We start from the raw sequence: 9,589 nt of genomic DNA on the forward strand, positions 1-9,589 counted from the left end.
GAGAAATCATATGATATGTAAATAAAGAAAATATCTAATAAAAAAAGAATAGAAACTTAAAAAAAAAGAAATTTCTTTTCACTGTAAAAGTATGTTTTTGACAAGATTTTTATAAAATAGTTCCTAACAGATACTAGCTAGTCCCAGAAATATACTCTTTTGATTCTATATAGAGATGTCACACACTCATTTATTCACTTGTGCTCAATAAGTATGAGTTGGGTCCAAGACCATTCTTTTGAATACATTTCACAGGAGATCCACATGTAATGAGTGCACTGAGGGAAGTCCCTGCCCTTGGCAGTTGCATTATAGTGGTTCACAATCCATTTAATGACCAAAAGATGAATTCAAGATTTCAATACTTGATCTCTGCAACTTGGTTGGTTTGTTTATCAGTCATGGCATAGCTGCTGGTGATTTTATTCCTAATAACTTTTAAAAATATATCTTTCCCTTTGTTCTTTTTATGTATATGTACTGTGAATGTGTATGTACATATGTGTATGAGTGCATGAGTGGATGAGTGGAAGCCTGAGGTCAATGTTGAACATCTTTCTCAGTTGCTCTCCACCTCATTGCTTGAGACAGTCTTTCAGTTAACTTCTAACTTGCTTACTTTGCTAGACTGGCTGCTCATTATGCCTTAGAGATTCTCTGTTTTCCTCTTTCCCAATGATGGGATTATAGGTTGATGTTGCACCTGGCTTTTTAAGTAGGTTCTGGCGATCTGAACATAAGCCTTTAGGTTTGTATTTACCAACTGTGCAATCTCCCAGCTTCCCCCACTTCTGGCTATTACTTTTTTCTGTACTGCTACACTAATGTTGGATGTCATGTGCCAGGATAAAGGGTACAGATTGAAAGTCAAAATTGAGAAGCTAGGTCAATGGGGAGTTGTAAGCAGAGCTGGGACATGAGTCATTTTTAAATAACAAATTGGGAAAAACCTTTGCTGAAAGCAGGGTAAGTAAGTATCCACCCTTGTTTGCCTCCCCAGAGCAATACATAAACATGGCCAACATATAGCAATTATTCAATAAATATGTATGGATGAGTAAAATAAAAAAACAAAATAGGACCTTTGGGGAAATGTGAACAGTACTTACTAAATTACAAGGGATTCTGGATAAGAATGGAGATTTATTCCCATTTATGGTCATTTACATGCATTTTCAAATTGAACAGTAGTGAACTCAACGACTTTACTACACAGTTCCTTGGGAGAAAAGCCCTGAAGTGGCACAACTGGGTTTCTACAGCCAACCCTCAACACCACTGTGATGATCAGCAATGGCAAGTCCCCTTGTCCCCTTACCTTTGGGAACTGTTAAGAGTTATAACAATTATTTATTCACCCTAGAGGTCAAACAAGCTTCTCATGGAGTGTTCTCTGGAGCATTCCATATGTTTACCAACCCTTGAATGCTGGATGCTTTCATTTGATGCCATTTTCTGAAGCCAAATAATAAAACTAAAATGTTACCACTACTGACCAAGACATACTGAGCATGTACTAGGTGCTGCCTTCGTACCAAGCACTTGGAATAACCTACTGTACACATTAGCCCAGTAATGGTGATCATAGAACAGGCTATGACCTTACAGTTTGCTTTCTAACAAAATGAGTTAAATGATAAAGTTAGTTTTTATCTGTACTGTAGTTGGAGAAATGAAGGGCATACCAACATCCATTTAACTCCATCATCCAGTAACTCATCATTTACTCATCAGAAGAAATGATTCCTATAATTGTACATAGCTTCTTCCCTCATTCCATACCACCCTACTCAAGTAAGTACAACCTTTCAAAGGTTCCAAATGAGAAAAATGAGGCCAGAGGTGCAAACCACTCAGCAGAGGGTAGAGACAGTAGAGAACTGTCAACAGAGTCCCTGAAAATCTGGAGTCATCTGGTTCTCTAATCATTTTGGCGTTAGCTACAGCATACCAGCTTCTTGAGTAGACTCTTAATGATGAGGATGTTACCCTGGAGCAAGGTAGCCCCCCTCCAGATGCAGGCAGGTAGAATGCTTGAGAGCATTTAGGAGATAATTCAAAAGGTAAGGCGCTTATTCCACAAACACGAACACTTGAATTTGAATTCCCAAACCTCTATAAAGTCAGATATGGTACAGCACTCCTACAGAGAGATGGTAGGTTGAGGCAAAAGAATCCCTAGAAACTCCCAGACCATCTCCCCTAGTATGTACAATGAAAAGGCAAAGAGACTCTGGTGTCAATGAGGGGGAAAGTGAGGTTGACACTCCAGGGTTCCATTATACACATGGAATGGCATGAATGTGCCCATTCCCCCCTCTCTCCCTCTCCCTTTTACTCTCTCTCTCTCTCTTACACACACACACACACACACACACACACACACACACACACACACACGCACATACACACACATACATGTACTCACATAAACACATGCATCATACATCATATCAACCCAAATGAGTCTCCTACTTCCAACTCACACTTAATTTCACTGTTCCTTGGGCCACATTTTCATCCTTGGAGAACAGTAGAGCCCTTCAAGCTAGTACCATCAACATAGAGACAGTATGGAGTACATATATTGCAGAGAGAATGGACAGGATCCAGAATCTTCCCATTTCACCAATCAGAGCTGAGTGACTTTTAACAGGCCATGTCTTTGAATGACAAGGCAAACTAATGCTTGTGACAACACCAGCCTCTAGGGGGTGCTGCACAGCCACTTGGAGTCCAGGAAGGACTCTCCTGCCTCTTCAACTTCTTAGTAAGTTCATCAGTAAATGGAGGGAAAATTAACACAAAAGAAACTTCTAGATGTTAAAAGGAAAACAAATTTTTTAAGGGAAAGAAAAATCTTTATTGATGCTTTCAAGGTGCTAGATGATATGGTTAGCAATTTTGTGGTCTCCTTAATATAAATTTTTGTTTTCAATCCATATATCATATTTTACATACTTATTAAGTATGGAATTATGTTCTAAAAATATACACATATGTCATTATCAAGATAGTTACATTTCCTCAAACATCTATCATCGATGCTTTGGGAAGCTTCAAAGTCTTTTTCTTATGAAACACTGGAGATTGAGTAGCTGAGTGTTGTGGACTATAGTTACCATGTTGTGCTCATAAACTCTGCTTACCTGAGAAATGTTTACGTGTTCCATGTATATAAGTATAGAAAAAACAGTTGCAAATCAGAGATTTACTGACAGTAAATCATAAAGAAATTAATGTTAAAAGAGCACTGATATATATATATGTATAATTCAAATATCAATATATTTGAACTGTTATCATATGTTTATATCAGAGATAGATAAAATCATTTATTAAGCTTAAAGAAAACCTACATACTAATGAGATAGATATACTTGTGTCTTCTTGCATAAAGAACTATATTTTGGCTGAATATTTGGTACAGTGTAATGTAGAACCCCTGCATTTTCCAGAATTGACCAATATTTAGATCTTATAATTGTCAGTGTTGACAACTCTGCTTCACACAAATAGCTAATTCAAAATGGCAGAAGTTTGTTTAGAGCCATTACAGAATGATTAGACAAATCTGTCTCAACCTCAAGTCAAAAATCCATTTAACGAATTTTTTTTTTTAATGAAACTCCAACCAGCCACTCGTGCAGTGGTTCTAAAAAGAAACATTCTACTACAACACAATGTAAAGATACACTCATCTGATACATGCTGAGGAGTGATGGTAGGAAAGTATTAAGTCTTTGTTTTCTGTCATTAAACCATCACCTTTCCGTCCTGCTGCAATCTACTTTTGTGGCGTGCAAACACTGACGTTCATAACATGCAAGCCTCACGTTTGAGCTGAGGTATTTTGGGCAGTGTTTGTTAGTGTGGCATGGTGTGATAGTATGCACTGTGTAGAGTGTGCATGTGGTGTTTCCAGAGCCAAGGCTGCTGTGATGGTGCATAATGCAACACAGGCCAGCCTGCCAGAAAGTACTCAGATTCATTGAGAGATGGATTTTGAATTGATGTTTGGTCACTGTGTGTTGAGAAACCTTTTCTTGTTGACAGAAAATTTTCTCAGCCTCCAATTCCTTCTATCTCATTCTATCTTGTTCCCTATTATCCAATTCTGTCCAATTCTCTCACTGCTATTAGCTTCTAGTGGCCATTTTATACTCTCTCTTATGAGGTCACCAGCTTCAGCTACCAAGTATGAAAAAGAACTCACTTTTGTATCTTCTGTCTTAAGTTTATAACCTCTAAGATCTCATTAGGCATCATTTCACATCTGAAAACAATTGAAACTTGGTGATGTCGAGTATCTTACCCCAAATTACACAGCTTTTAAGGGGAAAAATCATACTTGGGACCCAAATCTAGTCCTGCTCTTCTCTTCAGAGCATCTGGCCAAGTCAAGGCCATTCAGTGTTTGCTCATCCCTGGAGCAGATGGAAACCATGCTGAGATTTCCAGATATCTGTAACAACAAGAAGACACCTAAGTCTGCAGAGTCAGGAGCTACAAGGATGCAGATCAATCGACAGGAGGACTCAGAAGGAAAAGCAGGGCAGGGAGACCAGCTGGGGGAGACAGATTTTTTTGAGCGTCTTCTGGCAGAATCTAAAAATTACTAACCTTCTGCATGTCAAAGATATTTCTTGTCAACACATGCGAAAGCATCATGCAGAGAGGAAGCCCAACTGAGCAGATGGGGGAGTATACATACTCAGAAGTTGATGCTGGAGAAATCCCTGCTGACAACCTCCCAAAGGCCAGCCCAGAGCAGGCCCCAATACTTACCTCCTACCCTGTCCCTTCCTTGCCCCTGTTATGATTAAAGGACCTTTTTGTAGTCTACAGTCTTCTGATTTCAGTTCAGGTAAATATTCCTCCTTGGAAACCAGGGTAGGTGCAGGGCCTTACTTATTTCCTTGCTTCTCACAATCTCCTGCCTCTATCTTCTATCCATACCTTTTTCCTCTACATATTTTGTTTCCTATCTGACTTTCCACAAGCCACCCATTGCCCCTGAATGATTGGAGGTCACTTCCCTCTGTGACAGGCAGGATTTGCTAGGAACAACACAGCAGAACTAAGCAAGTCAGGAGGCTATAATGACACAAAAATATACCTTTCCTTTAAGACTAGATTACTGCAATAGGATGTGCCCTTTAAGTATATAGAGAATCCTCATATGTACTGCAAAAATTCACAGTTAAAGATGGCATGCACACGAAACGTCACATGAGATGGTGAGAAAAATAGTGCATAAAATCCCTGTGTCATTTTGAATTTGGACTGCAGTTTGATTTTATGGTTCCTGGGGCCAAAGGGAAAGAAAGGGGGAGTAGGGAGAGGGGAGGAAGAATGGGAAAGAAGAAAGGAGAATGAAATGAAGATATGGAGGAAGCAAAGTGGGAGGGAAAGAGGAAATGGGAGAGAAACAGAAGAAAGAGGAGGAAAGGGAGAGATGGATAGAGGGACACACAGAGAGGTAAGGAACAAATAAGAGATAGAAGAAGGGGAAGTCAGAGAGTAAGGAAGGGAAGGAATAGAGAAAAGGAGGTAGTGAGACAAATATGAAAGATAGAAAGAGACAAAGAAGGACAGGGAAACAGAGAAAGGAAAGAGAAGAGACGGGGAGCAAAAGTGTAAGGAGGATAATTACACATCGAATTATTCCAGAAGTCTCCTCTTTTGACCTGTTCATTTGAAGGAGCAGCTTGCTGGGACAGCAATGAAATTCATCCTCCTGTTCCCGTGATGTGATGATTTCTCTTATGTCAGTGAATAAGACAACTGGGCAGAATTGCATAGAACTAAATTCAGATACCTGAATTCCAGTTAGTGTTATTCTGGATTCCTCTAGGAGTGTGTTACTGGATGAAGTTTACTCTTAAACTAGTAGTTTCTAACTAAAGTAAATTGCCTGTCATATTGTGAGTGGGTCCCGACAATCAGAAGAAAGTCTGAATCGACCAAATGACTAAGTTCCTGGGAAAGGAAATTCTCCAATAAAAGACGTTTAGATTTCAAATCCAATTGTTCCTTAGGTCTCCATAAAACTGATTCATCCTATAGACTTTGAACTTGGCACCTCTTGGTGCATGAGCCAATTTTTTGTTTTTCTTTTTGATTTTCCAGATCTTTATACATACAGATACAGACACATACATATTCTTGGTTATAAGAATAATTGATATACTGTATTTGTGTACATTTATTAGGGTTTGTTTGTTTTTTTTTTTTATGACAAGAAACCTAGAGCCTTGCACATGTAGGCAAATGATTTATTACTAGGTCACAATGACAGCCCCAGGGGTGCTGGCTTAAATGAGCATTACAAAGAATGATTCATGATCTGACTCCAGGAATACCTCAAAAAGCAGTATGTAATCATGTGTGTAAGGAAAGGTTAGGTTAAAGCTAAATAAACCTCAAACACAGGGTAGATCATTCACCCTTGGAACTCTGAATATGATATCTAATGGAAAATGTTTATTAGATTATATCATTATTTTGCTGTTTGGATGTTCAAGATATTTTAAAACTGGGATCTCTCAGTGAGTGTGTGGATTTAAATTCTGTGGTTTCAAGTCAAGACCTTGAGAGATATGGAATATTTAATTGCATTGACCACTAATTTAGGCACTAGCAAACTACAGGGCAAGACCCAAATTCATTTACTATCATGTTTTGTTTTGTTTTATTTTGTTTTGTTGATGCAGGGTTTCCTCTGTGTAGCTCTGGCTATCCTGGAACTAGCTCTGTAGACCAAGTTGGCCTCAAATACAGAGATCCACCTATCTCTGTGGCCTGAGTGCTGGGATTAAATGCTGTGTGCACCATCACCTGTTTTTTTGTATGTTTTTTTTTAATAAATCAAGTTGTACTATTTTACTGAAACACAATCTCACTTTTTCACTGAATTTTATCTTTGGCAGTTTCTTGCCCCAGTTGAGCACTTATGACATTTGCTGTACTGTACCTTCTGCAAGCCTGAAAAGTCTTGTACAATATGGCTAGAGATACTGCTGCATAGTGATCCATAGTAAGAAGTGTATAGCTTGGCTCTCACCCTTGTCTCCTGGCCCAGAGCTCCAGAACACTTGGATTTGCTAAGGGAGCTAGGAACAGCTTTTGTGCCAATGGGTCTTTAACATAGTTACTAAAACAGAACTCCTATCTCCTTGGATTTTTTTCACAATGGAAATGCCTTTTCTTTTAATAAGTAAATTATCTTGGTAGATTCCTGGATGAGTGGATTCACAATCAGATCCAAACAATGTTTAGTGCATGGACCTATTCCTATCCCCACCCTCCAGGAAGAGGTGAGTGAAGAAGCTTGAACCAATAAATCATCAAATGTGTAGGTGGAAGGCTTTGTTAAACTCTCCAGACTTTCTGGATCACAGAGCTTCCAGGAAGGTAAGCAAAGATCTTCCTGGTTTTGGAGTGTTGTTTCAGAAAACCATAGAACTTAGGAGGTGATATCTTAGAACTCTTGGATATATGGCCCAAGTTGAAAAAAAATGTGGGTCACATCAGTACCAAATGAGGGCCAGTATGGTGTTTCTGAGTCCTTAATCTGTAGGTGATCATGCAATCCCCAGAAAAATCATGTCAGAATTTATCTAAATTGAGTGGTGCCCAACTGGTGCCAGAACATTGGTTTTCCATATATATACATATATATGTGTATGTATGTAAATGTATGTGTGCATATATGTGTGATATATATATACATACATATATATATATATATATATATATATATATATATATATATATATATATATCTTCAAAAGACCTGAGTATTGAGAGGACTGTTTTTCCCCACACTGTAACATGAAGACAAATAGTCTAGTTGAGCATTACTGCTCCCGTCAATCAAAAATGTAGGCACATCTCAGTGTTACCCATGCCTGGGATTTAGTCACCAATGGATATTTTAATATAACAGCATAACTGTAGCAGATGTCTTGAAATGAACTGCCCTCTTCACTACTTTGAAATTATAACAATTAGGCCTATTGCCAGATCTTCTTATTTAAAGTGTTTATAATAATGCCAACAATAAACCTCATATACCCCTATTTAGCTTTAAAAATATTAACGGTATTTCAATTTAATTAGCTTCCTTTGCAATCACATCAACTTTATTTTATGCTTAAATAAGTTTTCCCCCCTGAGGGTTCCCTTGGGCTGAATGCCAAAGGATTCTGTAGATAAGAATGCTAACCTTAGAGGCTGGCTTCCTAGGGTCACACTTGGGGAGGTGTTCGCTTTGAGTGTTTCCCCAACTCACCAAGCCATGAGAAGATGCAGAGGATAACTGCACATCTAAAACAGGAGCTACAACTTGGGTTTTTATGTAGGATGGAGAGAACACTGTCCCCTTAAGAGTGTTCCCCACAGCACCTGAATTGTTAACAGTGTGTGACTTTACCATTTAGGAAATGGTCCTTTAGTTATTTCTGGCTGAAATGGATTCTGACTGAAGCATGGTAGAGGCCTGTATTTAGGTTGAATAGTAAGATCTTCTCTACTACTCTCCAAACACTGGGAGGAATTGAAATGTGTACAAGCATGGGCAGATATGGACCACTTCTATATGAGCCTCACTTCCATAAGTTCAATATGGAAATATGGTTTCTCTGATTCTGATGATACACATAAGCACAGAAGGATGTGTCCTATATTTATAAACATATGATTATTTATGTAATTCATGTTTTTCTGAAAAAAATGTACATATGTATATACATATATAAGGTTTTCTACACATATACTCTATCGACTGTTATATATACTGTTTTACATACATATGTATGTATGTGTATATATACATACACACATACAGATACATACATATATACATGCATGTATATATATATATATGCATGAGTGCACAAAGGAGATTATAGATTCCCTATGAAAAGATTACATAAGTTCTCTTGGGAATCAACAAGTATTCTAAGGCTATTAATAGTCATCTACTTGTTTATTCAACATAATTTAGTAATTATATAAATTATGTCAATAATGAAGAAGAAATCCAATTCTCTGCTCCTGTGAAAATCATGCCATGAATGGTGGAAGACAAGTCAAACACTAATGAGCCAACACCCAGGAACACTTCAGACAGAGAGGAAATTGCTAAGCTGAAGAGATCCCAGGGATCTATGACTAAGGGGAAGGGCTACTTTCATTTGGATGATCAAGACCTTTGGATAGAAGTGACAACAAATTTGAAAGATAAAGGTCCAGGGGTACAGCTATGAGAAAGTATGCCTTGGAAATGTTCTATGAAAATGTGGAGTCTGATGTAAAGACCTCTATGGTCATGTTCAAGAGACAGTGACTTTAGCACTTTCTGGGTGTGTGGCTGCCTTCCCAGCTTCCTTCACAGTGTGGCAGGCAGCAGAATGCAGTCAGAAACTAGCAGCAAGGCCTATGCTGAGGACTGTCACCAGAGTTGTGTACAGCTTTAATTTGGTGAGAAAATCTGAATCCAAAGAAGACCAGAAGGCAGAGCAAATGAAGGGTGGCTATTCACCTTGTGCAAGAAAAGAAGAAGAGGAAGAAGAAGAAGAAGAAG

General features: G+C 38.4%; 1 protein-coding gene across 1 annotated transcript in view; it reads right to left on the bottom strand.

The window, feature by feature from the left end:
• The window catches only part of Kcnq3 (potassium voltage-gated channel subfamily Q member 3), a 308,651-nt gene that overhangs the window by 116,829 nt on the left and 182,233 nt on the right, over nucleotides 1–9,589 (bottom strand). The window lies entirely within an intron of this gene.

This window comes from Mastomys coucha, unplaced genomic scaffold (genome assembly GCF_008632895.1).
Source record: "Mastomys coucha isolate ucsf_1 unplaced genomic scaffold, UCSF_Mcou_1 pScaffold7, whole genome shotgun sequence".
NCBI classification, from domain to species: Eukaryota; Metazoa; Chordata; class Mammalia; order Rodentia; family Muridae; genus Mastomys; species Mastomys coucha.